Raw genomic sequence first — 16,464 nt, 5'->3', positions numbered from 1 at the left:
AGCTGAGCCGCCGTGTAGAGGCTCGTAATCTGTACCCCAGAACCTCAATGACCTGAGAGCGGCCCTGCAACAGTGGGATGCCATGCCTCAGCAGACAATATCTCCAATTGGGAACTGCATGAGGTATTGAGGCATGGTTGACAAGCTGTCATTGATGCTCAATTCCATATGACAAGTTATTGGGGCACTGACATTTTGGGGTTTTTTTTGGGGGGGACCCACCACTGTTGTTGGCTTTTGTTTTAATACATTGAGATGAGTAAACCACCATTGCATGCTTCTACTTAAATGCCCTACTTTCACTGTAGCATGAACTTTTTAAATTTTACATCAATTTCACCCAAAAAACAAATATCCCTAACTTTTTGTGAGTATTGTGTGTGTATGTATAAATACATATATTTATATAAACATATACAGCTCTGGCAAAAATTAAGAGACCACTGCACATTTTTATAAAACTTAGCTTCTCTACAAGTCATTCCATTCCAGTGTCAGTTGAATTCCAACAAGAGGACAGACCGGTAGAAGGCGAAAGCGACTCTCTACTGCCCGGGATGACCGTCATCTTATTCGAATGTCACTCAACAACTGCAGGATGACATCATGTGACCTACAAAAGGAATGGCAAATGGCAGCTGGGGTGAAATGCACTGCAAGAACAGTTTATAACATGCTCCTAGAGGAAGGGCTCAAGTCATGTAAAGCTAGAAAAAAGCCTGTCAACAATGGGAAGCAAAGGAGAGCCAGGCTGAAGTTTGCCAAAGACCATAAGGATTGGACCATAGAGGACTAGAGTAAGGTCATCTTCTCTGATGAGTTTAATTTTCAGCTTTGCCCAACATCTGGTCTTCTCATGGTTAGACAGAGACCTGGAAAGGCATAGAAGCCACAGTGTTTTGCACCCACTGTGAAATTTGGTACAGGATTGGTGATAATCTGGGGATGCTTCAGCAATGCTGGAATTATGCAGATTAAACTTTGCGAAGGACATATGAATCAAGCCACATACAAGGTTATCCTGGAAAAACAGTTGCTTCCTTCTGCTCAGGCAATGTTCCCCAACTCTGAAGACTGATATTTACAGCAGCACAATGCACCATGCCACACAGCTAGGTCAATCAATGTGTGGCTGAAGGACCACGACATCAAAACCCTGTCATGGCCAGCCCAATCTCCAGATCTGAGCTCCATTGAAAACCTCTGGAATGTAATCAAGAGGAAGATGGATAGTCACATGCCATCAAACAAAGAAGAACTGCTTATGTTTTTTCACCAGGAGTGGCATAAAGTCACCCAAAAGCAGTGTGAAAATAAGCAAATAAGAAAGCCGCGGAGACACCATCACGTGTTTCTCAACGCTGGCAGGAAACTAGCCAGGTCTTTCACCGGGAAGGAACAACCACGGGAAGGGCAGTCTCCAGTCAAGGAGACCACCTATACCAAACATGGTATCCATCCACAGACAGCCGTTTCGGGGTATTTGCCCCTCATCAGTGTGGAGTAGGAATCTGGCTAGTGGGGGCAATGCCTAGTATAAGACTACTTAAACAAGCATTGTTGACCTTAGGGAGATCAACATATCCACTGCGGAGACACCATCACGTGTTTCTCAACGCAGTGATTCTAGAGCATTGCCCCCTGGGAAGTATGCAAATAAGAAAGCCGCGGAGACACCATCACGTGTTTCTCAACGCTGGCAGGAAACTAGCCAGGTCTTTCACCGGGAAGGAACAACCACGGGAAGGGCAGTCTCCAGTCAAGGAGACCACCTATACCAAACATGGTATCCATCCACAGACAGCCGTTTCGGGGTATTTGCCCCTCATCAGTGTGGAGTAGGAATCTGGCTAGTGGGGGCAATGCCTAGTATAAGACTACTTAAACAAGCATTGTTGACCTTAGGGAGATCAACATATCCACTGCGGAGACACCATCACGTGTTTCTCAACGCAGTGATTCTAGAGCATTGCCCCCTGGGAAGTATGCAAATAAGATTATTATTTGCATACTTCCCAGGGGGCAATGCTCTAGAATCACTGCGTTGAGAAACACGTGATGGTGTCTCCGCAGTGGATATGTTGATCTCCCTAAGGTCAACAATGCTTGTTTAAGTAGTCTTATACTAGGCATTGCCCCCACTAGCCAGATTCCTACTCCACACTGATGAGGGGCAAATACCCCGAAACGGCTGTCTGTGGATGGATACCATGTTTGGTATAGGTGGTCTCCTTGACTGGAGACTGCCCTTCCCGTGGTTGTTCCCTCCCGGTGAAAGACCTGGCTAGTTTCCTGCCAGCGTTGAGAAACACGTGATGGTGTCTCCGCGGCTTTCTTATTTGCATACTTCCCAGGGGGCAATGCTCTAGAATCACTGCGTTGAGAAACACGTGATGGTGTCTCCGCAGTGGATATGTTGATCTCCCTAAGGTCAACAATGCTTGTTTAAGTAGTCTTATACTAGGCATTGCCCCCACTAGCCAGATTCCTACTCCACACTGATGAGGGGCAAATACCCCGAAACGGCTGTCTGTGGATGGATACCATGTTTGGTATAGGTGGTCTCCTTGACTGGAGACTGCCCTTCCCGTGGTTGTTCCTTCCCGGTGAAAGACCTGGCTAGTTTCCTGCCAGCGTTGAGAAACACGTGATGGTGTCTCCGCGGCTTTCTTATTTGCATACTTCCCAGGGGGCAATGCTCTAGAATCACTGCGTTGAGAAACACGTGATGGTGTCTCCGCAGTGGATATGTTGATCTCCCTAAGGTCAACAATGCTTGTTTAAGTAGTCTTATACTAGGCATTGCCCCCACTAGCCAGATTCCTACTCCACACTGATGAGGGGCAAATACCCCGAAACGGCTGTCTGTGGATGGATACCATGTTTGGTATAGGTGGTCTCCTTGACTGGAGACTGCCCTTCCCGTGGTTGTTCCTTCCCGGTGAAAGACCTGGCTAGTTTCCTGCCAGCGTTGAGAAACACGTGATGGTGTCTCCGCGGCTTTCTTATTTGCATACTTCCCAGGGGGCAATGCTCTAGAATCACTGCGTTGAGAAACACGTGATGGTGTCTCCGCAGTGGATATGTTGATCTCCCTAAGGTCAACAATGCTTGTTTAAAAGCAGTGTGAAAGACTGGTGGAAAGCATGCAAAGACGCATGAAAGCTGTGATTAAAAATCATGGTTATTCCACAAAATATTAATTTCTGAACTCTTCCTGAGTTAAAACATTAGCATTATTGTTTCTAAATTATTATGAACTTGTTTTCTTTGCATTATTTGAGGTCTGAAAGTAATGCATTTTTTGTTACTTTGACCATTTCTCATTTTCAGAAAATAAAAACAAAAGTTATTGCTTGGAAATTTGGAGACATGTTGTCAGTAGTTTATAGAATAAAAGAACAATTTACATTTCACTCAAAAATATACCTATAAAGAGAAAAATTACTGAAACTGAAAATGTTGCAGTGGTCTATTAATTTGTGCTAGAGCTGTATATAGATAGATTAGATTTGTGGTATTTTACAGTAGAATATGCTTCAAAATCATTTAATACAAATTGAAAATATTAATGTTAAGTAGGATGTGTGTCTCTACAATACTCATTAGAATTACCCATTCTTTTGCAAATATTAGGCAAAGTGCATGGTTAAAGGCTGGGTTATACACCTGTAGAACGGGATAGAAAACCTGAATTCAATAAGGAGTGTTACAATACATTGTTCATATAGTTTATGGGTCTGATTAAGGGAAGTAAGGATGAGTGAACCTGTGGAAGTTTAGGTTCGCTGAGTTCAGCCGGACTTTAGTAAAAAGTCTACAATAAAAGTAAAGAACTTTCAGCTCACCGACTGCTGTATTGTTTCCTCTTCGTTCACTGGACTGTGCACGGCAAGGTGAGACAGCCAATTTGACAAAAATCCCAAAAAAGGAAAAAATCTAGCACGGTCCTCCGAGGCGTATTAACAAATTCTTTATTTATTTAAAAATTTAAAATCAGGAGACATACAGATTTAGCATATCATGCGTCTCAAAACTACGCGTTTCATCAGCACGTCTTACTTATGTTCTTTGTTTTTGTATTAACAAATTCTTTATTTATTTATATACTAGCTGTAGTACCCGGTATTGCGCGGGATAGTAACTGTCTCTGTCTCTCTACCAGTCTCTCTCTGTCTGTCTCTTTCCCTGTTTAACTCTGTGTCTGTCTGTGTCTATCTCTGTCTGTCTCTGTATCAGTCTCTCTGTGTCTATCTCTGTGTCTTTATGTCTCGCTATCTCTGTGTCTGTCTTTATCTCTGTGTCTGTCTGTCTCTCTCTGTGTCCGTCTTTATCTCTGTGTCTGTCTGTCTCTCTCTGTGTCTGTCTCTCTCTATCTCTGTCTCCGTCTGTCTCTTTGCCCGTCTGTCTCTTTGCCCGTCTGTCACTTTCTTAGTCTGTCTTTGTCTGTCTCTCTGTCTGTCTCTTTCCCTGTCTGTCTCTGTCTGTTTCTTTCCTTGTTTGTCTCTATCTCTCTGTCTCTTTCCCAGGTCTCTCTCTTTCTCAGGACTGTCTCTTTCCCCGTCTGTCTTTGTCTGTCTCTCTGTCTGTCTCTATCTCTCTCTCTTTCCTGGCTGTCTCTCTCTGTCTCTTTCTCCATGTCTCTGTCTCTTTCCCCATTTGTCTCTGTCTCTTTCCAGATTTGTATCTGTCTCTTTCCCCATTTGTCTGTCTCTTTCCCTGTCTCTCTCCCTGTCTCTTTTCCTTTCTGTCTGTCTCTTTCCGTCTCTGTCTGTCTCTTTCCCTGTCTGCCTGTCTCTTTCCCTGTCTGTCTGTCTCTTTCCCTGTCTGTGCCTGTCTGCCTGTCTCTTTGAATATCTGTCTGTCTGTGTCTCTTTCCCTGTCTGCCTCTTACTCTATCTGTGCCTATGTCTGTCTGTCTCTTTCCCTGCCTGTCTGTGTCTCTCTGTCTGCCTCCTTGACTGTCTGTCTCTCTTTCCCTGTTTGTCTGTCTCTGTCTGCTTGTCTCTCTCTTTCCCTATCTCTTTTGCTGTCTGTCTCTCTCTCTTTCCCTGTCTTTGTCTGTCTCTTTCCCTGTCTGCCTCTGAAGGGCCAATTACACGCTGCGACATCGCTAACGATATATCGTCGGGGTCACGGTGTTTGTGACGCACATCCGGCGTTGTTAGCGACATCGCAGCATGTGACAGGCTGAAAGCGACCTTAAACGATCGCAGAAGAGGCAAAAATCGTTTGTCTGTGAGAGGTCGTTTATTTTTGAAAAATCGTTGTCTGGTCAGTACCGATGTTGTTCCTCGTTCCTGTGGCATCACACATCGCTATGTGTGACAACACAGGAGCGACGAACATCTACTTACCTACATCAACCGGCAATGAGGAAGGAAGGAGGTGGGCGGGATGATCCTGGCGCTCATCTCCGCCCCTCCTCTGCTATTGGTTGGCCGCTTAATGACGCCGCTGTGATGCCACACGAACCGCCCCCTTAGAAAGGAGGCGGTTCGCTGGCAACAGCGACGTCACAGGAAAGGTAAGTCCGTGTGACGGGTGTTAGCGATGTTGTGCGCCACGGGCAGCGATTTGCCCGTGACGCACAACCGACCGGGGCGGGTACACTCGCTAGCGATATCGGTAATGATATCGCAGCGTGTAAAGTACCCTTAACCCTGTCTGTGCCTAGGTCTATCTCTTTCTGTCTTTCTGTATCCATCTCCCCACCAACATCTTATTACCTCACACATAAGCTTCTTCTACTATGAATGTCTTTTGTTCCTATAGCAACCAATCACAGCTGCTATTAATAATCTGCAGCTCGCAGCTTTATTGACTTTAATGGAGGGAGCTTTTTGGAGAGTAATTGTAAAAACGCGGGGATAAATTTTCCCATCAAAACATAGTCTATGACGTTCCCTAAATCACATGGAGTGTGTGTGCAAAATTTTCGTGATTGTAAATGCGACGATGCGGATTTCTTTAGCGGACACACACACACACATACATACACACATACATACACTCAGCTTTATATATTAGATTTAAAATCAAGAAACATACAGCTTTAAAATATGAAGTGTCTCAAAACTACGCATTTCGACAGCACGTCTTACACATGTTCTGAGTTCAAACTAAACCACCCTCCTAATAAGAGAGTACTAACCCAATGTTAATTATCCCATCTGTGTATACTAACAGGGCTGGGTTAGGATAAAAAAAACACCATTAAAACCACATATAACAGACATGAAAGAGTGAATGAAACATGACATATACTGTCTGACTGCAGTTTGCAACATCATGTCTGCTCTCTATCTGAAACTTAACCTTTCCAAAACTGAACTACTTCTATTCCCTCCACCTTCTAACCTCCCTAAACCCAACATCTCCCTCTCTGTGTGTGGCACCATGATAATGTAACACCTGCCTGGATCAACAGACTCAGGTAGGATATAATGGACAGACTAGAGGGAAGCCCCTCACCAAGCAGGACCCCAGAACCCTGAAACCCTTTAACCCCTTTACAGGGATTTGGAATTACACAGGGCCCTGGAGATCTCTACCCGTGGAAGGCTGCAGTCCGATGAGAGTAGTCGTCAGGCAGGGTCAAACCAGGAACAGCAGAACAGGGACAGAATCGGCAGGCAAAGGCGTAAACAGAAAACGTAGCAGTGGTCAGATCCGGGTCAGGCAGCGAGGTACAAAACAGCAGGCAGAAGGGTAGTCAACAACAAGCAAGTCAGCGCACAGGAATCACAAAACAAACAGCACATGAGCCAGAATCAGAACTATCTCTGGCAGAGGCGAGCAAACAGGAGGGGGAATAAGAAGGGTGTGGTGTCTTCCCATTAGCTGTAGCTGAATGATGGTACTTCAGCTGGGAGACACCCGCCACCTACAGTCAGCCAGCGGTACTGCAGATCCCAAGATAACCCAGCCCAGTGGATGATCGGAGCCTGCGCCCACCGGTGCTGCTGGCATCGACTCCTCTCCCATCACCATCCACGGCAGGAACACGGCGTCGCCTGGCGATCGGAGCAGAAGTCGCTGGAGCAGACTCCGGCGGTGACGTAACAGATAACTCCTAGGCAGCAGGCTCGCTGTCTGGGTGCTATACTTGACACCGATCTCTCCTTCACCTCCTATATACAATCTCTTGCCTACTCTTGTCGCTTGAACAAGAACATCACTAGAATCCGCCCCTTTCTCACAATGGAAACGACAAAAACCCTCACCGTGGCCCTGATCCACTCTCGGCTCGACTACTGTAACTCTATATTAATTGGTCTCCCCCTAACTAGAATCTCTCCTCTACAGTCCATCCTTAATGCAGCAGCCAGGGTCACCTACCTGGCTAACCGCTACTCGGTTGCCTCCTCTCTGTGCCAGTCATTGTACTGGCTACCCAGACACGGATGTTTTTAACCTAGATAGTGGCATTTAAGTTAGGTTCCCGGATTACAGAGATATACCTTGCCGTTGGTTTCCGGGCTTACATGCATTGGCCAATACATAAACTAAATATCTCTCTTTTGCAGTAATGCAGTGCCATATTTTCCCTTGTAGATTTTTGGCTTTTTCAGTGGGCAGCTGTATGCATTTTATAGTTATATAATATGTTTTTTCAGTTAGCACCTGTTCACATTTGTTGGATGTGCGGGTCAGTTTTTTAGATATTTCTAGTTAGACTCTCTCCTATACAGTCCATCCTTAATGCAGCAACCAGGGTCACCTACCTGGCTAACCGCTAATTGGTTGCCTCCTCTCTGTGCCAGTCATTGCACTGCTGGCCCATATATCACAGGATCCAATTCAAATTGTTTCTTCTCACCCACAAAGCTCTCCACAGTGCGGCACCCCCTACATCTCCACCCTCCTCACTATCTATCACCGTACCCGTTCCCGATGCTCTGCAAATGACTTTCGACTAACATCCACACTAATCCGAACTTCCCACTCCCGGATCCAAGACCTTCCGAGCTGCACTAATCCTCTGGGACACTCTACTCCAAGAAGCTAGGATGAATCACAACTTACTCAGCTTCAGACGCTCCCTAAAAACGCATCTTTTTAGGGTGGCCTATTACACTGCCCAGCCAAATTAAATTTACATAGTTCCTCCACAACTTCTCAGAACATAACTCCACATCAAACTCCACTGCACCCAAATGCATCTCAAGGTTCTGGCTGATTAGTTAAGGCATCCCTTATCTATCCCCCATTTCCTTGAGATGGCTGGACTGTCATTGCAAATAAGCACATGCACCTTGCCCCCCCCTCCATCTCATTGCAGATTGTAAGCTCTCACAAGCAGGGTTGTCTTTTTTTTCCATACTCTAATTATTGTATTTTGTATAACTGTTATTTGTTTGTATATGAACCTCCTGAGTTGTAAAGCGCTGCGGAATATGTTGGCGCCATAGAAATAAAGATTTATTACTATTATTACTACATATATAGAGACGTGGTAAAAAATATAATATTGGTAGAGAAATACGCTATTACTATGCAAAACAACCATTGTCATTATACATTAGTCTATTAGTATAAAAAATATCCAAGAAATATATATCCAGAAAATTAGTAAATATTAATACAATCAGCATCAGTATAATATTGTCATCATTAAGCAGTACTAGCACATACAATATCATATTATAACCTCCTAGTAAATACAAAGCAAGCACAAGTAAAAAAAATCCACCAAATTCATTAGTATTGTAGGATCAAATCCTGTCTATTATTTAACCCACAAGGTTGTCTTGTTTCTAAGGTGAAGATTCAGAAGGTTTCCCTGTTAAGGAGTTTCCTTCTGTGATCTCCACCTCCTAATGGTTTATGGACTTTCTCTATACCCATCAATTGAAAACCTTTTAGATTACCTTTATGAACAGTGCTGAAATGTTTAGAGGCTGCTGAAGATGAAAGCGCCGTAGGATTGACAGCATCCGAAAAGTGCCTACGTATCCAAGTTTTTAACGATCCTGTAGTACAACCGACATATTGAATGTCACAATCTTTACAAACTAATTAGGTACACTACAAATTCTGTGTTACAATTGATCAAATCATGTATAGTATATTAACTTTTGTTATATGAAGATTTAAATGTTTTGCTTTTCTGTACATGTTCACACACCTTACAGTGGTTTGCCACGAATTTGTAAAAACCTTTAGTACACAACCATGTAGATTTAAGGTTTTCAGATTTATTACTTGTAAAGAGACTAGGTGACAAGAGATTCCCTAAGGTGGGGGCTCTACGAGCCACAAACCGGATTTTATTATCCAAAATAATTCTCAATTTGGGATTTTCATTTAATATCAGTAGATATTTTTTGATTATGTTAGTAATTGAATAAAATTGTGGACTATAAAAGGTAGAAAATGTAAGGTTAGTAGTCTCTAATTTTTTTGTTATTATCTGTTTTGGATTTTTTATTCTTCTTTGAGAGATACAGGTATAATAATTCTTCCCTATGTAGATTTTTGACAATCGTTTTGGCCCTATTTAAAGTCCATGTAGGATACCCCCTATGAGATAATCTATTACATGTATTAGATTCCTCTTGTAGATATTGTAAGGGATCCGAACATTTTCTCTTTGTTTGTATTAATTCACCAACTGGTATATTTTTTATGGTGCTGTTAGTGTGACATGAATCTGCTGTAAGGGTAGAATTGTATGCTGTGGGCTTTCTGTATGGTGGAATTGATAATTGATTGTGGACTATAAAAGGTAGAAAATGTAAGGTTAGTAGTCTCTAATTTTTTGTTATTATCTGTTTTGGATTTTTTATTTTTCTTTGAGAGATACAGGTATAATAATTCTTCCCTATGTAGATTTTTGACAATCGTTTTGGCCCTATTTAAAGTCCATGTAGGATACCCCCTATGAGATAATCTATTACATGTATTAGATTCCTCTTGTAGATATTGTAAAGGATCCGAACATTTTCTCTTTGTTTGTATTAATTCACCAACTAGTATATTTTTATGGTGCTGTTAGTGTGACATGAATCTGCTGTAAGGGTAGAATTGTATGCTGTGGGCTTTCTGTATGGTGGAATTGATACTTTATCATTGCAAGCTACTAAAGTTATATCCAAAAAACTAATTGAATATGAATTTGTATATGATGTAAATTTTAAATTATATTCATTGTTATTTACAGTATATAACTAATAAATGTATTAGTCAGCTCCTGTGTACATACCCAGACGATCAAAATATCGTCTAGGTATCTACCATACCAGAAAATATTGTTGATAAATGGATTGTCATCATGGTATAAAAATTCCTCCTCCCATCTTGCCATAACAATTTTGCAAGCGAAGGGAAGAAGCGGACCCCCACACTAACTCCCCTCCGCTGCAAATAATACCGTCCATCAAATTGAAAATAATTATGATGGAGTAAAAAATCCACAGCAGCTAGCAAAAAATCTTTTAGTTCCGTGTCATAATTATTATTAAATTATTAAACTTATCCAGATGGTCAGAGAGACAGCGCAAAGCAACATTATGGGGGATCGATGGATACAGGGAAATTACAGTCATGGCCAAAAGTTTTGAGAATGACACCAAAATTATATTTTCACATGATCTGTTGCCCTCTGGTTTTTAATTGTGTTTGTCTGATGTTTACATCACATACAGAAATATATTTATTAAATTTATTATATATATTAAATATAATTGCAATCATATTATGAGTACCAAAAGGTTATATTGACAGAATGAGTTAATGCAGCAAGTCAATATTTGCAGTGTTGACCCTTCTTCTTCAGGACCTCTGCAATTCTCCCTGGCATGCTCTCAATCAACTTCTGGACCAAATCCTGACTGATAGCGGTCCATTCTTGCATAAGCAATGCTTGCATTTTGCCAGAATTTGTTGGTTCTTGTTTGTTCACCCGTCTCTTGATGATTGCCCACAAGTTCTCAATGGAATTAAGATCTGGGGAGTTTCCAGGTCATGGACCCAAAATCTCTATGTTTTGTTCCATGAGCCATTTAGTGATCACCGTTGCTTTATGGCAAGGTGCTCCATCATGCTGGAAAAGGCATTGTTGGGCGCCAAACTGCTCTTGGAGAGTTGGGAGAAGTTGCTCTTGGAGGACATTCTGGTACCATTCTTTATTCATGGCTGTGTTTTTAGGCAAGACTGTGAGTGAGCCGATTCCCTTGGATGAGAAGCAACCCCACGCATGAATCGTTTCAGGATGCTTAACAGTTGGCATGAGACAAGACTGGTGGTAGCGCTCACCTCTTCTTCTCCTAATAAGCTGTTTTCCAGATGTCCCAAACAATCGAAAAGGGGATTCATCTGAGAAAATGACTTTACCCCAGTCCTCAGCAGTCCACTCCCTGTACCTTTTGCAGAATATCAGTCGGTCCCTGATGTTTTTTCTGCAGAGAAGTGGCTTCTTTGCTGCCCTCCTTGAAACCAGGCCTTGCTCAAAGAGTCTCCGCCTCACAGTGTGTGCAGAAGCACTCACACCAGCCTGCTGCCATTGCTGAGCTAGCTCGGCACTGCTGGTAATCTGATCCCGCAGCTGAAACAGTTTTAAGATACGGTCATGGCGTTTGCTGGTCCTTCTTGGGCGCCCTGGAGCCTTTTTGGCAACAATGGAAGCTCTCTCCTTGAAGTTCTTGATGATGCAATAGATTGTTGACTGAGGTGCAATCTTTGTAGCTGCGATACTCTTCATTGTTAGGCCATTTTTGTGCAGAGCAATGATGGCTGCACGTGTTTCTTTAGAGATAACCATGGTTAACTGAAGAGAAACAATGATATCAAGCACCAGCCTCCTTTTAAAGTGTCCAGTGGTGTCATTCTTACTTAATCATGACTGATTGATCGCCAGCCCTGTCCTCATCAACACCCACACCTGTGTTAATGGAACAATCACTAAAACAATGTTAGCTGCTTCTTTTAAGGTAGGAATGCAATGATGTTGAAATGTGTTTTGGGGGTTGAAGTTCATTTTCTTAGCCAATATTGACTTTTCAAGTAATTGCTGTTAAGCTGATCACTCTTTATGACATTCTGGAGTATATGCAAATTGCCATTAGAAAAACTTAAGCAGTAGACTTTGTAAAAATTAATATTTGTAGCATTCTCAAAACTTTTGGCCATGACTGTACATCACATGACAGCCATCTATAATCTGTCAGGCACGGAAATTTCTCAAAAGCTTTTACTACTTCTTTAGTATCCTTCAAAAAATTTGGTATATTATACACTAGTGGTTGCCATAAATGATCTACCCAGCCCCCAAGGTTCTCCCCCAATGATGCTATTCCAGAAACAATGGGTCTAAGAGGTGGGGGAAAGAGGTTCTTGTGAACCTTGGGGAGTGGGTGATACAATGGTATAACTGGGTATATAAGATATAATGAGTCTTTCCTTTTTGTGTCAATAGCTCCTGTACAAACACCCTCCTCTAATAGCTTCAACAGTAGCCCATTATAGTGCTTTGTATGATCAGTAGTTAATTCTACATATGTATCTAAATCCTTCAAATCTTACAAGTTCAATTTCTTATACAAACCTGTTATGGTCAGGAAATCGCAAAAGATCTTGCAAAAATCATATAAAAAAGGTTGATAATAATATACAAGAATAGATGGAAACTTAGCTGGCTGCAATCCACTGACTACACAAACACAACTAGAAGTAGCGGTGGAGCGTTCCCAACAAACCTAGACGCCTCGTCACTGCCGGAGAACTAACTAACCTCAAAGATGGAATGAGGAATCCTGACTTGCCTCAGAAAAGCCACAAAGGAAAGAGACAAGCCCCCAACATATAATGACGGTGATGTAAGGAAAAACAACACACAGATGGTAGATATAGAAATAAGCAAAGTGAGGCCCTGCTAGCTAGATACAAAATATAGGAAAGATTGCTGGTTGCAGCCAGTTAAAATCCTGAATAATACCAACACCTCATAATCAAAAATTCCCTTACAGACCACACGATCTTTCCACCAACTATATCAGGAACTCTTGTGCAAATATATTTAAATAGAAAATGCAAATATAATAGAAAAGATCATAACTAAAAAAACACATGAGATACAAAAATACAAAACTCCTGATCAAACAGGGAGTAAAAACTTCCTTTGTTGCTGGGAATAAATCGTCCTCCAAAAAATAGTGCAGGAAGAGCACTTATTCACTTGCAAGAAACAAAAGCGAATATTCTCAAACACTGATTCAGAAAAAGGCATAAATTAAGCAGAAACACCGTTCAGTGCAAATTCAGCCTTTAACCAAGCCCAGACTAAGCGAACAAAGTACTTATCAGGCATAGTTGCCGACTCAGGATGACATGGGAACAAAACCAATGCAAAGGAATGAAAAAACGCTTTAGAAATCATTCCTGGAGAATCCAAAAAGGAGAAAAAAAGGCAAAACAAAAACCTAAAGGGAAAAGCAAACGCCTAAACGCTGGAGGACAAAATTCAGGACATCTTCACATGAAGCAGAAACAATTATCATCGGCAAAAGTTAGACAGAGACTGCCTTCATTTCACAGAAAAAGTCACTTTCTAAAATATCCATTCTTTATTAAATAAATATTTTTTATAAAAAAAATGTTTTATATACAAAAAACCTTAAGGATACACAAGACAGAACAAACAGCCAAATATGAAAGACTTCAGCTAATTATGTAGCAGAAAGACCAGTGAAATACCCCCAAAAATAGGGGGCAATATACCACCGTGCCAATCGACCTACAATGTATGCGATTGGAAAAATTTGGTCCAGGAGTGTCTATATTCTGAGGCTCTCACAAATCTGAGGTAAGAAAACTGGGATGTCCAGAATACATTCGCCTAGACCAAACTGTCCCTGAAGTCACAGATGTATTTACATGACATTATTTGCAAACTCCTGATTAAATTACATTCAATATTTTTCACACGACGCGTTTCTCCTCCTACATCAGAGGTTCATCAGGGGTGTATATAGCGTGTCATAAAACATTCGGTACAAAATGTGAGGAGAGAGATATCGGGAAGCATCAGCCATGTGAGGAGGTGTTGGAGTTGCAGTGTTCCACATTAAGAAACAAGACCTTGTCTAAATTATCTGCTGAACCTATTTATGCACCAGCGTATGGACTAGTGAAACTCCAATATTAACCATCTTGGAACAAAAAATATCGTCTAAAAGTTTGTTGATGTGGAACTTGCACTCTGATTGGGCCACCACCCCCCTATACATCAGTTGAAACCTTTAATAATACTGAAGAAATTCAATTTTGCCTTATAAAAGATTTGGATTAAAATCTAGAGAACGTCTGACATACAAATCTTCAGTGATGAGGTTTTCCATATAACGTCTGTGGTATCCATATATGCCTATTATCTCTCTCCTCACATTTTGTACCAAATGTTTTATGACACGCTATATACACCCCTGATGAACCTCCGATGTAGGAGGAGAAACGCGTCGTGTGAAAAATATTGAATGTAATTTAATCAGGAGTTTGCAAATAATGTCATGTAAATACATCTGTGACTTCAGGGACAGTTTGGTCTAGGCGAATGTATTCTGGACACTCCCAGTTTTCTTACCTCGGATTTGTGAGAGCCTCAGAATATAGACATACCTGGACCAATTTTTTCCAATCACATACATTGTAGGTCGATTGGCACGGTGGTATATTGCCCCCTATTTTTACGGGTATATCACTGGTCTTTCTGCTACATAATTAGCTGAAGTCTTTCATATTTGGCTGTTTGTTCTGTCTTGTGTATCCTTAAGTTTTTTTGTATATAATTTTTTTTTTTTTTAAAAAAAAATAAAAATATTTCTTGTATAATAAAGAATGGATATTTTAGAAAGTGACTTTTTCTGTGAAATACTGGAAGTTAGTTCACTTCAAACCATTTTCTTCTGTGAAATACTGACAGAGACTGCCTTCCTATATCCCCCTAGGCTGGACTCCATAGGCTTCCTGAAACAGCAATCATCTCCAACACTCTGAGTGACATATGCAGAATCAGACTCATTACTAGCACTAGTCGCCAGAAGGGGTCCGAAAACACTCCCGGGAACAGCACCACCTCTGATGATATTCATAACACAAACCACTGTTAATAAGAACTATTGCCCCCCCCTCCTCTATCAGCTTGTTTTATCAAGAGATCCTCATTAGATCTGAGAAAGGAGAGGGCAATACGTTCTCCCTGAATGAGATTATCCCTGGTTGGCTTAATAGATTTGTTAAGACCGATTAAGTCTTTAACAACTAATTCCTGAAATTGATCCAAGCAAGATGGGCGTGATTGAAGTGGGTAATAGGATGGATTAAGACGTGCTGTCAAAACGCGTAGTTTTGAGACGCTTGATATGCTAAAGCTGTACATCTCCTGATTTTAAATATATAAATACAACTCGGAGGACTATGCTTGATTTTTCCTTTTTTGGATTAGTTAAAAGTCTTGTTCAAAACCCGGACTTGTCCCTGAAACCCATATAAGCCAATGGAGACCTGAATGTCTGTGCTGTAAAATGGTCGTAGTAAGGGTTAGGGGGCTGCAAAAGGAAGCAAAATGGGGGCAATTGCTCTGCAAACAAATGTGGACAGGGAATAACTAAAAAAAATTATGTGGGGTCCCTTCTATTGTTGATACCTAGCGCAAGTAAAGCAGACAACAGTGGGCTGCAAACCTCATCTGTCAGCTTTACATTGGCTGGTTATTAAAAATAGAGGGAATCCCAAGCCGTTTTAAAATAATTTAAATAAACGGCATGGGAACCCCTTATTTTTACTAACCAGCTAAGGTAAAAGCAGACAGCCGGGGCTATTGTTATCAGGCTGGGAAGGCCTATGGTTGTTTGGCCATTCACAACCTAAAAATAGCAGCCTGCAGCCGACCCAAAACTGGCGCATCCATTTGATGCGCCAATTGTGGAACATTGCTCGACTCTTCCCGATTGCCCTGGTGTGGTGGCAATCAGGGTAATACTTTTAGGGCCGATGTCAGCTGTAAATTGATATCTGGCATCAAGCTCAGGGGGTAGTAATGTAGAAACATCTATCAGACACCCCCATTGCTAACCCAGTAAGTGTAGAGTTAAAAAAAAAAAAAAATAGTTCATTTGAATAAACACTGTTCCAACCTCCCTTGTTCACCAATTTAATAATTAAAAAGAAATCCTGGACGTTCCAAAGGAGTAATGTCTCACAACGCCCATCGATTCTTATGGAGCTTTGTTCTGAGAACGCTCTCAGAACGAGGTTCCATAGGTCACTCCCCGTCAGTGAGTAATTCAGTACATGCCGCCGACCGGTAGTAACATATGGAGCCTCATTCTGACAACATTCTCAGAACAAAGTTCCATAGGAATCGATGGGTGTCATGGGATATTACTCCATTGGGTTACGTCGTAACTTCCAGTATTTCTGTTTAATAAATTAATGAACGAGGAAGTGTGGGTGAGTGTTTATTCA

This window comes from Anomaloglossus baeobatrachus, chromosome 3, assembly GCF_048569485.1.
Source record: "Anomaloglossus baeobatrachus isolate aAnoBae1 chromosome 3, aAnoBae1.hap1, whole genome shotgun sequence".
Taxonomy (NCBI): Eukaryota; Metazoa; Chordata; class Amphibia; order Anura; family Aromobatidae; genus Anomaloglossus; species Anomaloglossus baeobatrachus.
This window is presented reverse-complemented; position numbering follows the sequence as displayed.